Genomic DNA, 18,308 nt, shown 5'->3' with positions numbered 1-18,308 from the left:
TCATCAGCCTGGCTAAACCTACTTCAGAGAAAACGCCTCTCCCATGTCTCTCCAATTAACCCTGTCCTTTGCCAGCTGCGCACCCCTGTGCCTGCAAATTTCCTGATATCATCCGCCCACCTAACCTTCTGGCGCCCCCTGCTATGCTTGCCTTCTCTTCGAATTCACTCCGTTACGTGCCCTTAAAGACCACCGGTTATCTTGCCATCGCAGTACATGCCATGCCCATGCCCATTTCTTCCTCTTGATTTCGACTAGGATGTCATTAACATGCGTTTGTTCCCTCACACACTCTGCCCGCCTCCGGTCTCTTAACTTTACACCTCCAAGCATTATTGGCGGTGTGTTGTATCGTCCACCCGACCTGTATGATGGCTTTGCCAATGCATTTTGTGGCTTCCTAACCGATGTGTGTACGTGTTTTCCAAATCTTGCCCTAATTATGTTTGCTGAATATCATTTCACAGGTATCAATTGGGAAGCACGGTCTGTTTCTCCAAGTGATAAGGACGCGCACCCTTTCCTATATTTGTCTTTATTTTCACCCAACTTCGCTCATTACAAAGCCCACGCGATCCTCAGGTACCACTGCAAACATTCTCGACTTTATTATAACCAATAATCACGATGCTTGCTCTCATAAATTTCAGCTTAATAATCTTTCTGACCATGGCATTATTACTGGGTGCCTCAACTGCAGAATTATCGAAATAAAAACTACCACCAAGCTGATCAGGTGTTATAGCAGAGCCAATTTTGACCAAATGATTCAAGAATTAACCTATCTTTCTCGGCGGTTCTTGGCTGAATCTTCATTTCGTTTCATTGAACAGAACTGTACACTGTTAAAAACTACCCTAATTAACCTCATTATAAAATACATACCGGTCATTACAATAAAGTGCAGCAAAAGTGTGCCCTCGTTCAATGGGCGGCTGCTAAGAGCTAATATTATCAAAAAACGTTTTCATGGGCATTGGGTCGCTAATAACCTATTAAACACATGGGAGAAATACCAAAAGTGGTAAAAATTACAAAAAAATGCTTAAAGCTACCCGCCGCCAGTTTTATAGTAAAGTTTTGACCACAATGCTATTTAATAATTCCCGAAGATTTCGAAGCGTAATTAACCCTCATTCGTATCCTGATTCTTTCTTAACTAGTTATATTGGTGACCAGCTGGACGATGCCCATTCTGCTCAAATCTTTAACAGCGCTTTCTCATCTGTTTTCTTTGTGAATGCCCTGCCTACAGCGCTCAAAGGCAGTCTCTTTGCCGTGCAGTGGAGCGTCTTGATCCGCGCCCACTCACGGAAATGAAGATTCTCGGCCACTGGCCGCGGCGATCGGCGGCGGTGAAGGCCTCCAAAGCTGCTACGCTTCTTGAAGACTTCTTCCTTGCACGATCAGCTGTGGGCGTATCGAACGCTGTGACTTCGCATAGCGACTTCAATTTCGTCCTACTCTCTTTTATCATTAACCTTTTTATCCCCTCACCCTATTCCCCCCGTGCATGGTAGCAAACCGGTTATTCTTCCTGTCAACCTCCCTGCCTTTCATCCTCCTCTTCTCCTCCTCCTTCTCCTCCTCCTCTTCATCTGTTTTCACTCAAGAAGTGATCACCACCTTCCAGTTTTCAACTCATTTCATGGTTATTCGATGCCCTCATAGTGATTAGTGAAGATTGTATTCTTTGTTAAGTAATCATAAAATTACCTCAAGGGCGGATCTGCTGGGCTTTAACAACAAAAAAGTAAAAAAGTATCTTAGAGCATTTTTCAAGTCTAATTTTTTTTCACAGTCTTTTTCATTTGGCTCCATCCCTGACGACTGGCGTGCAGCCAAAGCAATACTCATTTTCAAACCTGGCATCTGCTCTGAGCCTCTAAACTATTTGATTGACTTGCTCTTTCTCCAGAATCCTTGAACACGTCATGCACACTCAAATCATTCATTATCTTGAAGATCCTAACATCATATTTAAACATCAGCAAAGTTTTTTCAAGAAATTTTCTTCGACACTCAGCTCGCCGGATTTACTAACGACTTATTTACTTCTTTGGGTGCCAGAATTCCAGTCGCTGCTTCACTTCTGGATTTTTCCAAGGCATTTGATCGGGTTCCCCACCACAGACTACTTCTCAAGCTATCGCAACTCAATATTTACCCTGTGGTAATAACATGGATTAAAGACTTCCTTTCATCTCGCGTTCAGTTCTCTTCTGTTAATTGTTCTAACTCTACAATGGCCGGTGTCACATCTGGTGTACCCCAAGTTAGTGTGCTTAGTTCCTTGCTCTTTCTAATAATTATTAATCACTTATGATTTAGCATTTATTCCCAAATTAGACTGTATCCTGATGACTGTGTTGTGTATCGCTCAATTGCAAATGACTCTGACAGACAATCTTTACAAACTGATCTCCGTTCTACTACCGATTGGTGCCAGTTCCGGCTTAAGACCCAAAACCCCTATAAGACAAAACTGGTTTCCGTTGCTAGAAATACTTATCGCATCCTAACTACATACTCTCTTAATGATATAACATACAGTTCAGACAACTTGCACTTACAAGTATTTAGGAGTTTAACTTCAGTCTGACTTAACCTGGAACTATCCATTAACTTGATTCTACAAGCTGCTTACTGTTCACTTGGCCTCTTAATACGTATCCTTCGACATGCTCCGGCGCACGTGCGTAAATAATTGCTTATATTACATTGATTCGACCTAAAACTGAATTTGCTTCAGCGGCGGCTGCGTTTTTATGGAGGAAAAACACTAAGGCGCCCGTGTGCTGTGCGATTTCAGTGCACGTTAAAGATCCCCAGGTGGTCGAAATTATTCCGGAGCCCTCCACTACGGCACCTCTTTCTTCCTTTCTTCTTTCACTCCCTCCTTTATCCCTTCCCTTACTGCGCGGTTCAGGTGTCCAACGATATATGAGACAGATACTGCGCCATTTCCTTTCCCCCAAAAAACCAATTATTATTATTACTTCAGCCATATGGGGCCCAGATTAAGCCTAAAGGAAAGATAACATTGAATCCCTGCAGAATCATGCTGCAAGTCTTATTTATCCTGACTACTCACGTTTTACTAGCGTCACGCCATTAAAAGATCGTGCTAGACATGACAACCTTTCCCGTCGTCGCAAACTCGCTCGCTTAACTCTTTTCCACCAAATTTACCACAATTCGTTGCTTCACGAAGATTTCTTTCGCTCACCCTCAGCGGTGTTACCACGCCGTGATGATTCTTTCAAGATGAAAGGCATGACATGTCACACTTCAACTTTTCTGAAATCGTTCATACCCGAAACCATTATTGATTAGCGGCTGCCTTCCACAATTGCAACCGAAATGAATACGACATCATTTCATGAACTGTTAAAAAAATGAAAGCGATGGGTAGTTTTGGTCTTGTTCTGTTCTGCTCACTGTAATGTGTTTTTGTTATGTTTATTACGTTGTTGCTTTTTAATTATGTCCATATTGCGTTTCGTTGTGCCAGCACTTTTGATACTTGCTGACTATCAGTTATTGCGTTTCTCTTGTTCTGTTTTCTGCTCAGTTCGCCTTGTGAAAAGTTCCTTCTTGTATTTTCATGTTCGAATTTTTACCACCCCTCATGTAATACCTCCCGCAAGGGGGGAGGGGGGGTGGCGTCTGCAGCTTGCAGACGTTGGTGAATGGCGACACCACGGGTTCTCAAGCATCCGCAGGGACATCCCCCCAGGGGGATGATGGTGAACAGTGCATCAACACGGACCCGAGCACCCGCGCTTCGCCGTGCGTGGCATCGCAGTGTCCGGTGAAAAGGGGATCCTGGTGGTTCAGTCGAGGCCAAGCGCTTGGACCTTTATAGCCCCTCAGCTGATGAAACACACCACTTTGGCCCCAGCTTACAGTCGACGCCTCCTCCGGCCTGACCCGACCGGGGGAAATGGGCAGTCACCTTTTTCTATCCTCCCCTCTATCTTTCACATTCCTCCCCCTTTCTCACAAATGTCCTTTTTCATACTCACTTCTTTGTTTTTCCTTTTTCCTGGCGACGAGGGTTAACATTGTGTGGTCAACCATTCTGAGCTGCGTCATATTTCGCTATCGCTAAGGTGTACAGCTGGCGTGGGCAGGCATTCCTTGCAAGTTACTGTTCCGTCCCCTAGCCGGGCTCCAGGGTCGGTGGCTGGCACCATGGCCGAAAAAGTTAATTTTTTATGGCTCCCCCTCTTTTAAAACCTGACCGCTCTCTGAAAGGAGGGCAGAACAAAGCAGATTTTTTTCTTCAAAAATAATTCAACATTCTCAAAGTTCCATGCCATACACAGTCAATGTGAAGAAAAACAAGCTCGTATACTATCCCCATTTCTTGTGTCCAAATGCTTAACCAATACCTTAGGTCCCGGCTACAAGGTCTCAAAAATGACCAGCGGTGACTTACTGCTTGAATTACGTGACCGTATCCAGTGTTACAAACTCTCAAACATTCCGTCTATAGAGGACATCACTATCTCCGTGACACCCCACCGATCTCTCAACACAGTCCGAGGCGTAATCTCTGAAACTGACTTTATCCATCTGACAGAAGATGAAATGCTTCAAGGACTATCTGACCAAAATGTTATTGACGTTCACAAAATCAAAATCTGCTAGGACAACAAGGAAATAGATACTAAACACATGGTCCTTACATTTAACACCAGCACCTTGCCCGAAACTATCGAAATTGGATATCTGAAGGTAAACGTCAGAAACTACATATGAAATCCCGGCCGATGTTTCAATCCGCCCTTTTCATTTTCCTGTGCTGCTACCTCGCGCACAACGCTGGAAGCTCACTGGAAGGGTACGAAACATTTCGTGATAGACTGCACACGCATTTAACCACAGTACCTCGTCCGTACCTGTCACAAAGTGATTCCCGCACAGTCTTGACATGCTTTACGGTACTCAAGGGCGGCCGTGATCGTCGAGCCGGCGAGCTGCTTTCATCAACGCTTCGCGTCGAAGGCGGTCCCGGGAAGCGTTCGGAAAGCGAAAAAATCCGGGTTTGCTTCCCTTTACGTATTGGGCATTGCAGCCGTATGCAACACATGTCGTAGGCATCAGCAAATGCGTAGAGCTGAACGCCCGGCGGCTGCAGCAACGCACCCCGCGTAGGAAGCCGGTTTGTTTACACTTCCACGGCCGGTCTCGAGTGGAGCGCGCGACACTTCCAATATGTTTCGCGACACCGCCGCCATGGGATGGGCGCGTGCGCAGTCGCGTCGTGAAAAAGGCGGATTGTCAGAAGTATGGCCACGGCTCAAAAAGTTCCCGCGGCCTTAAAACTTGCGCGAAATGCGCTTCGAAGGACCCCCATTCTGAGGAATGTGAGGCAACACTACGCTGCGCAAACTGCGAAGGTGACCACGCTGCGTACTCCAGGGCGTTTCCGTCCTGGTAAAAGGAAAAGGAAATAATCAGCATAAAGACCAAAGAAAATATTTCATTTAAAGAAGCGAGGCGGCGATCTGCCCTCACCAATACATTCGCCTTCACAGCGAAACCCAACCTCGCTGATGTGGTGCGCAGGGCCGTAGCCCCACACAGCACTCTGGCACTTGCCGAGGCCACTTCCACCGAGCTGATGGCAGGGACATCCACGCCCCAGGCAGCGACAGGGAAGGCTGCATTGCCACCCTCAATGCAGGGAGCGCCGGTCCATGGGTCGGCATCCCGCAGGACCTCCCCCCGACAGGGGAGGCCTGAAACTAACACAACCGTGGCCTCTCCGCGGTCCTCCAGCACCTCCGGTGAGGTAATGGATACAACTGCCACCCCGCTTTACAGCGGCGGAGCAGCTTTCTCGAGCGAAAAAAATACAGACCTCTCATAATGGGTCCAGAGCATGACTCAACCCCATAACGTTTCCACCCCAAAACAAAAACATGGCTTTTATAGTTCAGTGGAACTGTAGAGGTTTGTTCAGAAATTACAGTGACATAACAGATATTTTAGGGTCAATTTCACCCGTAGCCTTGTCTATTCTGGAAACAAATCTAGGTCTACAACATATAAAAATCCTGAAACATTATAAAACTTTTAGACGCGATCGCAAGCAGTCAAGTCGACTCTCGGGAGGCGTCGCGATTGTCGTTCAAAGCGGCGTCCCTGCTCGAGAAATCAAAATTAAAATAAAACTTGAAGCCGTTGCGGTCAGCATCGTCACCTAAAAAAGAATTACGATCTGTTGTATATATATTCCTCCACATCTTAAAGTAACAATTCATGACCTAAAAGAACTCATCCATTAGCTTCCAGAACTATATCTAGTAGTTGGGGATTTTAACGCTCACTCTCCTTTTTGGGGAAGCGAGCGCTGTGACTCTAGGGGCCAAATAATCGAAGATTTTATCCTGAGAAATAATGTATGTCTTTTAAATACGAAAAAGGCCACATACTGCCGCCTACCTCGAGGATAACGACCTGTTTAGATTTATCGTTCACTTCACCTTCTGTTTTTCACGATTTTAAATGGGATATCATTGACAACTCATATGGTAGCGATCACCTCCCTATACTAAACCGCGACGCTGGAAGCTGCATCTAGCAGACTGGGAAATTTTTTAGAGCAAAAGCCACTTTACACAATATAGATTTAGAAAACTTGAGCATCGATCAGATCAACGAAAAGTTCACCAATTGTATCGTAACGGCTGCAGAATTAGCTATTCCGCAGTCTTCTGGAGTAGTGCGACCAAACCACAAAGTGTGGTGGACAAAAGACTGCGAAGAAGCAAAAAAACAACAAAATAGAGCTTCGGGTAAATTTCGCAGGTATCCGACCCATGAAAATTTGTAAATTTTAAAAAGGCAACAACTAAAGCTCGGTACATCCGTCGCATTGCAGAGAAGGTTTCATGGAAGAGTTATGTTTCATCTATAAACAGTCAAATCACATTTAAAAAATGTGGGAGCAGGTTCGATAGCTAAACGGCAACTTCTCACCGTTCACACTTCCTCTTTTGACAGCACCTGGCACAGACACGAGCATAAGGGAACAGGCAGACATTTTGGGTGAACACTTCGCTGCAGTTTCCAGTTTATCGCAACATACGTAGTCTTTTAAAACACAAAAAAATTGTCGAAAAACAAAGTTCTTCAATAAGTGAGGGTTGAAAAGAACAATACAACAATTTAATTACTCTCCTAGAAATAAACAGAGTACTGTCCGCCGGAAAGAAAACTGTTCCTGTACCCGACCAAACACAATATGAAATGCTTACTCATCTTTCTGAGCCTGCCGTAGAAGCACTTTTAAAGTTCTTTAGCCCAGTTTGGATATCAGGGAAAATACCTGAAGCCTGGAAAAAAGCTATTACTGTACCGTTTCTTAAACCTAATAAACCCCAACCTCTCCTAGCAGTTATAGACCCATAGCCCTTATTAGTTGCCTCGCCAAAACCTTCGAAAGTGTCCTGAATATAAGATTAACCATCGTCCGTCAATCCTGCGAACTTCTAGATATCCATCAGGGCAGTTTTACAAAGTGATGCTCCAAAACAGATCACCTAGTTCGTCTCGAAAGTACTGTCAGAGAAGCTTTTATCCACAAACAATACTGTCTTGCAGTCTTTTTCTATTAGGAAAAAGCATATGACACAACCTGGAGGTTCGGGATTCTTCAACACTTAGCTGAGCTCGGCATCCGTGACAAAATGCTGAACTCTCTTAAAGACTTTTTGTCTAACCGTTCATTTAATGTCCGCCTGGGCTCAACGCTTTGGAGAAATTTTAGTCAAGAAAATAGAGCACCTCAAGGCTGTGTTTTGAGCACTACCCTCATTGTTGTAAAAATGAACTCCGTTAGTAAAATAATCTCAAGGTCCGTTATGTACTCAGTCTATGTACACGACCTTCAAATAGCTCGTACATTCTCCAATGTATCAAGATGTGAAAGACAAATACAATTGACAATAAATAAACTGGCAGCATGATCGGACAAAAATGGCTTCCGGTTTTCCCCACAGAAATGAGTGGCAATTCTGTTCTCATTAAAACGGGGCATACATACAGATCCCACCCTTAACATTAACGAAAAAGAGTTACCCGTAAAAAATGAAAATAAATTTCTAGGTATAGCATTTGATAGAAAGCATACTTTCCTGCCTCACATTAATGCGTTAAAAAAGAAAGCCTCTCAATCTCTGTGAATATTCAAACTACTTTGCCGAGAACCCTGAGGTTCTGATAGGGCATGTCTTCTACAAATTTATCGCTCTGTAATACGCTCTCCCTTAGATTATGGATGTGTAGTTTATGGATCAACGAGACCATCGTATCTTGAACGGCTGGATCCGATCCATAATTTAGGCTTGCGTCTTTCCACTTGTGTATACAGGACGTCGCCATTAAGCAGTTTGTGTGTAGAAACGAACGGACCATCGCTTACAGACAGAGCAATGCTCGCGTGTTCCTACATCCTTAAAATCCGCAACCACCTAAACACATCTGTCACCAAATAGTCACAAAGTGCCCAGCCAGAATGTTGGTTAACAGCAAGCCGCGAAGTACCAGGCCACTGCTCTTGCGTTTTGAAGAGATGTGCCAAAATCTCGGCGTAGTAGACACATTGCCTGGCATTGCCGGAAGACGAGATCCACTGCCGCCATGGTACATTTTCCCGGAAATTTTTTGATCTCACTCTTACGCATTTCAGCAAAAAACAAACTCCACAACAGCATATATTACAAAAAATTTTTGCACACGAGGAAAAATACAGTACTTGCACAGCTTTTTATAGAAATGGCTCAAAAACAGATGTTTGCGTTGGAAGTGCAGTGGTACAAGGGAACTGCAATCAAATAGTATAGCTTCCACAGTGTGCATCAATCTTCACTGCCGAATGTTACGCCGTCTATGTAGCCATTGAACAAATAGTAAAGGAGAACCTCAAAAACAGTAATATTTACACCGACTCGCTAAGTGTACTTAAAGTCTTCCACTCTAGAAATGCAGTCATTCCTATACTTGGTGATATTGTACACAACATAGTATAGCCACAGCTAAGGAACAAAACCTAAAACTCTGCTGGGTACCAAGCCATATCGGAATTAAAGGCAACGAGAGAGCAGACTTATGCGCTGCTCAAGCACGTGACAAGCAAATAAAGAAAGTAAATACTCCGTTCGAAGTCTGCGTTAACTTAATACATCGTAACATAAGACAGAAATGGCAGTCCGCGTAGAACAACGAAGCAAAAAACAAACTACACAATGTGAAACTAGTTATAAGTGAATGGAAGTCCTGCACCCATCAGGAAAGTTTTAAGGAAGTGATTATCTGCCGTCTTCGTATAGGACACACGCACCTCACGCACAATTTCCTGCTGACAAAATAAGATCGACCTTTATGCGAAGAATGCAGATACGAAGTTACGATTAACCACATTTTATTGTCTTCTGCGAAACAAGAAAAACTAAGGAAAACGTACTATACTCAATTTTGCACCGAATACATTCCTTTTCATCCTGCACTGCTTTTAGGAGATGATGCAATTATTGATATATCATCTGTTTTTAGCTTACTCAAAGAAACCGGATTTCTCAAGAGACTGAAATTTTTAACCCACTGGTCTGTTTGTATTTTAGAAACCTCAACTACTTTTTCATTCCGGAGAAAAGGGCTAAGGTTGTTCTATTTTATTGGTTAGGGGCCTCAAGTCCTTGCCCAGCCAAGGACGAGTGATGAGTTTACCTGACCTTCTTTACAACATTTAATGTTAGCTATTTATAAATCTTGTTTTTGCTCTGAATACTGGGTAGAAGGAAATCACTTTTCAAGCTTTCTACACCGCCATAATATTTTATCCGTAAAAATCTGCAGAAAAGAATTCCTGCTACCTTGAGCTTGGCGCATGATAGCCTTAGTTGCTTATGCGCCATTAAACCCAACACAACACAACAACACTCATTTAATACCCTCGTGACAAGGGCCTTTAAAGGTTTCTTGAAATAAATGAATGAATAAATAAATAAATAACTGAGCAGCTATGCATCAGCGACGTGTATCTACCAACCATACATGATTGGTTTAGGTTTTGGTTTGTGGGGTTCTAACGTCCCAAAGCGACTCAGGCTATGAGGGACGCCCTAGTTAATGGCTCCGGAAATCTCGACCACCTAGCGTCCTTCAACGTGCACTGATATCGCACAGTACACGGGCCTCTAGAATTTCTCCTCCATCGAAATTCGACCGCCGCAGCCGAGATCGAGGCCGCGTCATTCGGCTCAGCAGCCAAGCTCCATAACCACTTAGCCACCGCGGCTGCCCAACAAACCTACATAACTTTAATTATGTGTATTTCTGACCCCTTCATCTATCGTTCCTGAGGCAATGATGCGACGAAAATAACGCAGCGCTCGTGGCATTCAATGTATCAGCTGCGCAGTGCGCTCTCTGAGGCTGCCTGCTGTTGCATCTGGGTTGCAAGCCCCAAAGGTAGCGTTGGCCTGGCGGCCTGGGGCAAAGCTGGAAACATCCGAAGGTGCCGGCAAAGGATGAGTCGACTGGCAACAGAACAACTTGTTTATTCTGGCATCTCAAAAGAGCAGCCGGTCAGGGCGACCACGTTACTCGAAGGGCGAAATCGAAGTCTCTCGTTGGCGTCCGGGGCAGCTCGCTTTATACCCACGGAGTCGAGGGCAAGAGGGAACGGCTTGGGAAGAGGCGTCCGATACGGCGACGCTTGAACATGTCCAGGCGTGACGGGCGCGTCCGCCAGGCCGGCGCCGGTCAGACCTCCTCGCCTCCCAGTTGGGGAGCTCCTCTCCCCGGCTGCCGCGCTTTGACAAGCGTGGGCAAAACATGCACACACACACACACGCACGCACGACGACACGTGGCACTGAAACCTGCCTGGACGCGCTTGGCGGGAGGCGTTGCGGCCGCGATGAACGAAGCCGCGGCGTCCGTTGCATCCGCGCCGGCTATACCGCGCGTCGAAGGCGAGACGTAACAGACCGCCCCGCCGGGAGAAGGAGATCCCGATGGTCAGGGGACTGCATCCGCTGTCCAGAGGGATGTCGCTCGATGATGCTCGTAAACGAAACCGGTCGTCCCTCGACGTTGCTTGAGCGCAGCGCACAGAGAAGGCCTCGTTCTCAGGTTCAGGATCACACAGGGCACTGCAAAGTCACTTCAGGAGAGTTGCCATTTTTGTGCTCGTTCCCAGCAAGCGTTAGAACTACGCCGAAACGCAACCGCTCAGTCAGCAAGCACGAGACAACCCTCACTAAGCTCTGCCAGGCTCTTTCCCCTTTTATACTACTGCCTAGTTCCTTACAGTAGTCAAGCAGCACTCAGAACGCGTCCACAAATTGGAAAATTGCACTAGAAAGCACATAATCACTTTGAAACACTAAACAAAAGCAATATGTTAAAAATCCTGCCTCAGGAAGAAAACATCAGTAACCAACAACTTTGAGGCGGATTCCTACGTTAGGGGCTTCGACTTAAGCCATCGGCGTTACCGTTGAGACTCCCCTTTTTGTAACGCACCTCAAAGGAATATTGTTGCAAAGCGAGGCTCCAGCGCAGGAGGCGGCCATTTTTGGGAGATATGGTCTGCAGCCATTGGAGAGGGCAGTGATCCGTCCCAATGATAAACCTCGAGCCGGCTAGGTAGCATGACAATTTCTGAACGGCCCACACGAGACACGCACACTCTTTCTCGGTGGCGCTGTACGCCTGCTCACGACAGGTCAGCTTACGACTAGCATACAGGACGGGGTGTTCCACTTCTCCATTGTCCCTTTGGCACAGTACAACGCCCATGCCTCGCTCACTAGCATCGCACTGAACAACGAACCCTTTGGTATAGTCTGGCGATCGTAGCACAGGCTGGCTTGTTAGGGCGCTCTTTAGGGCGCTAAAAGCTCTCTCCTTTGTCTCGCTCCAGACGACTGTTTGGGGCTCTGTTTTTCTTAGAGCATCCGTCAGGGGAGCCGCGATATCAGAGTACCTGGGGATGTACCTCTGATAGTAGCCGGCGACACCCAAGAACGACCGAATATCGGTCTTCGTGCGCGGTTGCGGGAAGTCTCGCACAGCGGCCACCTTTATTTCAGAGGGGCGGCGACGACCCTGTCCAATCACGTGACCGAGGTAGACAACCTCGGCCTGTGCTAATTGGCACTTGGGAGCCTTGACTGTCAAGCCCGCTTCGCGCAGGCGGGTTAGCACTGCCCGCAAGTGTGCCATATGCTCAGACCAGGATGCGGAGAATATCGCTACGTCGTCTAAATACGGTAAAGCAAATTCTTCCTGTCCCCGCAACACTTTGTCCATGAGGCTTGAAAAGCAGTATGGCGCGTTCTTCAAACCAAAACTCAAAACTTTAGGACGGAATGTTCCCATTGGTGAAATGAACGCCGCATACCTACTAGCCTCTTTTGTAAGTGGAACCTGCCAATAACCCCTGACAAGATCTAGGGTGGAAATAAACTGAGCGCTACTAACTTTCTCAAGGCGCTCCTCGATGTTAGGGATCGGATAAATTTGATCCTTAGTGATGGAATTAAGCCTGCGGTAGTCGACGCAAGGACGAGGTTCCTTGCCCGGTACCTCAACTAAAATCAAAGGGGAGGTATAATCACTCTCAGTCGCCTCAATAACACCGAGCTGTAGCATTTTCTTTACCTCAGCCTCCATAATATCGCGCTGGCGGGGTGACACCCGGTACGCCTTGGATCGTACTGGCTCTGGCGAGGTAAGTTCTATATCATGAGTAAGGACAGGAGTCCTACCAGGCCTCTCAGAGAACTGACCTTGAAACTCTTGTAAGAGTTGGTGTAGTTCGGTTTTCTGCTCAGGCGACAGCGGTGCTTTAATCATTAAGTCACTAATGACCTGATCAGTGTCTTCCCTGTTCGTCACTGAGCCTAGTCCCGGAAGCTCGACCGGAAGCTCTTCTACCTTTCCCGTGTCGTGCATTTCATCTCCAGTACCTGGTGCCTTCAACGCTACAGGCTCAATTTTATCCAGTTCTGACGTGCTCGGAATATTAGCTTGCTGCGCCTCCGACCCTTTTTCATTGTTCGACAACGTCGGCCCCGCAACTACCGCCTTTTCAGCGAGCTCCCGAACTCTCGATCTGGTTAAGGCCTGAACGCTAGCCTCACCAAACAAAAGCCCCTTCTCGCGCAGGAGGTGATCGGACCTGTTCGAAAATAGGTACGGGTACTGTGGGGGCAGCATAGATGACACTACGGCCTCCGTCTCAAGTGCTCCGAAAGGTCCTTCAATAAGCACTTTTGCTACGGGCAGACACACGCTATGAGCTTCCAAGGCTTGCTTGATCCATGCGCACTCGCCCGTGAACATATCGGGTTCTACGTAAGAGGGGTGAACTACATCCATTGTAGCTGCGGAATCACGAAGCACTCGGCACTCTTTCCCGTTCACGAGGAAGTCTCGCATGTAAGGCTCGAGAAGCTTCATGTTCTCGTCAGTGCTACATAATGACAAACACACGACTTCTCTTTTTGTTTCTGGACACTGCGCCGAAAAGTGACCCGGCTTCTGGCACGTATAACACACGCGCGCTTGCCTCCTCTCGAACCGCTTTCTGCGTTCGGCTTCGGCTGCCGCCGTCTCCTTACGTTCGGTCGGACTGCTTTCACTCGCATCCGCACTACGCGTGTCCCCTCTTGCTCTCATGGGTGTGAACTTCGGCCTCTCAGACTTGGAGCCAAATTCACCCTTTTGACCGTCCTTAGCTCCGCGAGCCCGACGCGTCACAAACTCTTCGGCTAGCTCGGCGGCTTTAGCCACTGTACTAACGTCTGGCCTATCCAAGACCCAGTACCGCACGTTCTCAGGTAACCGTCTATAAAACTGTTCCAGCCCGAAACACTGCAGAATTTTCTCGTGGTCACCAAACGCTTTCTCTTCTTTGAGCCACTCCTGCATGTTTGACATAAGCCTGTAGGCAAACTCTGTATATGACTCATTTCTGCCTTTTTCATTTTCCCGAAACTTCCGACGGAACGCCTCCGCTGACAGCCTGTACTTTTTTAGCAGACTTGATTTCACTTGGTCGAAATCCTCTGCCTCCTCTCTCTTCAAGCGAGCGACTACGTCGGCCGCCTCGGCGGGTAACAAAGTGAGCAAGCGCTGTGGCCACGTTTCCCGAGAGAACCCCTGCTTCTCGCACGTTCGCTCAAAGTTAACCAGGAACAAACCAATGTCCTCTCCAAGCTTAAACGGCCGCATCAGGTCAGTCATTTTGAACGATACCCGTTCTCCTGCACCGTGTGCCTGACTTCCATTACGAGCGCGTTCCATCTCTACCTCGAGACGCTTCATTTCCAAAGCGCGCTCTTCTTTCTCTTTATCTTTTTGATCTTTACGTTCGCGCTCGTCTTTCTCTTTTTGCTCTTTACGCTCGCGCTCCTCTTTTTGCTCCCTCTCCTCAATGGTCTCAAGGCATTCCGACAGCTCGTCATCCTCAGCCTCCAACTCAAGAATAGCCCTTAGCAGTTCTGGTTTTCTGAGTTTGTCTGAGACATCCAGACCCAACTCTCTTGCAAGCTCCAGCAATTTCGGTTTGCGCAACGACTTCAAATCCATGGCTGCTCCGAATGCTGCTTTCTCTACTGCCTACTATTGTCTTGCCGCAAACTAACCCGGCAGCAACGACAACCACAATTACCAGCTCTGTTTCTGACACTAACAAAAGCCTGGCAAAACTCAGAAGAAGAAAGTCCCGCACTCACCAAACCTCGCAGCCAAGAATTCAGCGCAGTCGTTCCGCTGCAGGCAACCAGTCATCACACAGGGCTCGTTGCACTGCTCCCGGATGGTCGTTGAGCTGCTCAGCATACAGTTGACCGCATATCTTCGCTGCTGGCCTCCGTTGTCGGGATCTCACCGCTGGCAACCAGTTGTTGCATCTGGGTTGCAAGCCCCAAAGGTAGCGTTGGCCTGGCGGCCTGGGGCAAAGCTGGAAACATCCGAAGGTGCCGGCAAAGGATGAGTCGACTGGCAACAGAACAACTTGTTTATTCTGGCATCTCAAAAGAGCAGCCGGTCAGGGCGACCACGTTACTCGAAGGGCGAAATCGAAGTCTCTCGTTGGCGTCCGGGGCAGCTCGCTTTATACCCACGGAGTCGAGGGCAAGAGGGAACGGCTTGGGAAGAGGCGTCCGATACGGCGACGCTTGAACATGTCCAGGCGTGACGGGCGCGTCCGCCAGGCCGGCGCCGGTCAGACCTCCTCGCCTCCCAGTTGGGGAGCTCCTCTCCCCGGCTGCCGCGCTTTGACAAGCGTGGGCAAAACATGCACACACACACACACGCACGCACGACGACACGTGGCACTGAAACCTGCCTGGACGCGCTTGGCGGGAGGCGTTGCGGCCGCGATGAACGAAGCCGCGGCGTCCGTTGCATCCGCGCCGGCTATACCGCGCGTCGAAGGCGAGACGTAACACTGCACGTGGTACAAGCAGGCGACGCATACCGAGTGACTATCATGGCCAGCAAGGCATTAAAACTTTCCACTACCATGCGCAGTAGCTTCGCTTTCGACGCTGACCCTTTCGACGCTGACGCTGATTTTTGCACAGTTGTCGAACACGCGGGCGATGATTGACCTTATAGGTGATCCGCGAGCGCTCGGTGGGTATGTTTCGAATGACGCTTTTTATGCGAAGCATTATCAGCGTTTCACTTCAGCGCTCGCGACGGTTACACGCCGGCTTCGACCTTGAGCTACACCACGTGACACCATGACGTCACGACCGAGGAGAGGCAGGCCGCATCTTGCGCCGTCACGACAGTTGCGCGCCGGGCGACCACGTGACACCATGACGTCACAACCGAGGAGAGGCAGAGCCGCATCTTGCGCCGTCGCGACGGTTGCGCGCCGGGTGACCACGTGGTACCACTTGACGCTACGGCGACGGTATATAAGGGAGGCTGCGCTTGCCTCCGATACACACCAAGGTAGATGTACACTGGTAGCGAAGGCTCTATAGACGCCCATTGGTCCGAAAAATGGCGGCTCGTGGGCACTCCAGCGCCACCTGGATTTTGGGGGCAAACTACGCAAACGTGACGTAGAATGACGTCACGCATACGTATGCTTTGGCGCGAATTATAAAGCGGCCATTCTGTAGAATCTGCGTTTTCGAGCCCGTACCTCTCGAAGGTTGCTGCCTTTCAGCGCGCCCCAACCTTTGCCAGTCAAATGTGCTCGCCTTGTGTGCTCGAGTTCCTGCTAGTTATGGCCTTGTTAATGTGCAATTGGGAACGCAATGAAAGTGACTGGTAAAGGAGGGGCAACATAGAAAGGCAGCAACACTTCCAGACACTGGCGTGGCCGGGTTAGCCGGGTATCGAAACAAGGCCTGCAAAGACGCGCTGTAATGCACCGCACACTCATGAATAGGGGGCAGGTCAAGAGTGTTGCAAAAATACAAAATTTGCCAGGTTTTAATAAAATGACTTACCTCTTTCATAAAACAAGGTGCTAATATATTTTTTTTTCTATTGGCAGATTACATTCCAATTTTGTAGCTTTATCATTTCTTTATATGAGTGTTTTGCCCCCCATCCTCTGGTTGTGCAGCAGTCGCGCTAAACCACTTTTCGGCCCAGCCTTCGCCACCACTTTAAATCCGCCTTGTACACACTCGTTGCGATGGCTCCTGGAGGCGCGGCTCCGCTCCTCCCGCTAGGGCCGCTGCAGCCGAGCACGTGGTCTGACGTCACGCCAGCTGAGGAGAGACGGGGCTCAACTCGCGCGGTCGCCGCGCGGCCGCGACCACCAAGGCTAACTCCCGCTCCTCCAGGAGATTGCTAAACAACGAAGAGACTAGCCTGACTTACGGGCAGGCGACACCGAATCCCTTTCACAAATCTATTATGCTTCGCATCCTAGGCTTAACCTTAGCTAAGCCAGGCCATTTTTTTATTGCTTTTTTTCGGGCGATAGCCGTGTTGTAGGGCTGAGAGACCTTCTTTGATCAGCGCGCTTGCTGGAAGCGCTAGTTCCACTTTGGCCTCACCGAGTGGTGAAGCCGAAGTTGCTTGTTGTATCTCAGACTAGTTTCCATTGCCGTAATGCATCTATTTGGACGATAGCACCGCACTTGTTCGTAATAAGAGAGCGTTCGTTATTTCTGCGGCCGTTAAAGGGGGTCGGCTGTATAAGTATGCCCGCCCACGCACTCATCAAGCAGGGGCGTCACCGTACTTGCACATAATTCAGCAGTGCACGTCGATGGAAGTTACTGGCGAAGAAACGGTGCCTTCTTTATCTTTTTTCTGCTCAGTGTGAACAAAAATGCAGGAATGGCATTCCATTTCAGCTCATTTAATTCCACTCATATCTTCTCGAGCCTATCTGGAGAGAAGTGAGGCTGAAAAAAAAAGCATGGGGAAGGGGGGGCGAGTCACGGCCTGCGAAAAATATTTAAATGGCGAATAATGGATGAGCTGTAATGATTTTTTGGCATGGAAACAGCGGAGCAGACGGGTCCAAGAAAGAAAGACACACACACGGGTGCTGACTATCAACTGAAAGAAATGTATTGCAGCAACGTTAATATAAAAACCCATACAAATGATAAAAGCAACAAACCTTAAAACTATGTGACAAGATTCTTCTAATCAGCCATCGAGAAATCTGATTTCTTTTCTTTTCAAGTTAAAAGAAGGAGTGCTGACGCAGTTCTCCCCTCTTTGTTGAATGGCATACGCCTCAAAAGACAGCGCCCGTATGTGTGTCTTCCTTTCTTGGTCCCGTCTGCCGCGCTCTTTCCATGCAAAGAATGTACCAACTTGCTCGGCTTACTCCACTGTTGGAGCTGTAATGACTTCGTAGCTGTTTATTCTCATTTTTGACAAGTAAAAGAAATGTCAACCCGATTTTAAAAGCGATGCAGGAATTCAAATTTCCAGAGACGGAAAGCTGCGGGTATTATATAAACGTTTTATTAGGTAGGAAAACAAATTGCCTATGAAAGCACAACATTCATACATTATTACATCAAATTCGAAGTCTCATGAATCAAGTTTTGTCTATACAAAGAACAAATACCGACAAAAGACATTCTCCAAAGAGCAAAGCATCGAGGAAGTCAAAATGCTAGGAGTGATATTAAAAGGACACCAAAATAAAAATTTCACCGAGAGAAAAATTGTTTTGAAAGCTGCATTACATAGAAATAATATACGGACTGAATGCTGCCATGAACGCGCAACAAATTCATATTAGAATAGTCACGAAGAAAATAAGTAACTGTAGTGAATAATGT

The sequence above is a fragment of the Amblyomma americanum genome, chromosome 3 (assembly GCF_052857255.1).
Source record: "Amblyomma americanum isolate KBUSLIRL-KWMA chromosome 3, ASM5285725v1, whole genome shotgun sequence".
Lineage (NCBI taxonomy): Eukaryota > Metazoa > Arthropoda > Arachnida > Ixodida > Ixodidae > Amblyomma > Amblyomma americanum.
Note: the sequence above shows the minus strand (reverse complement) of the source record.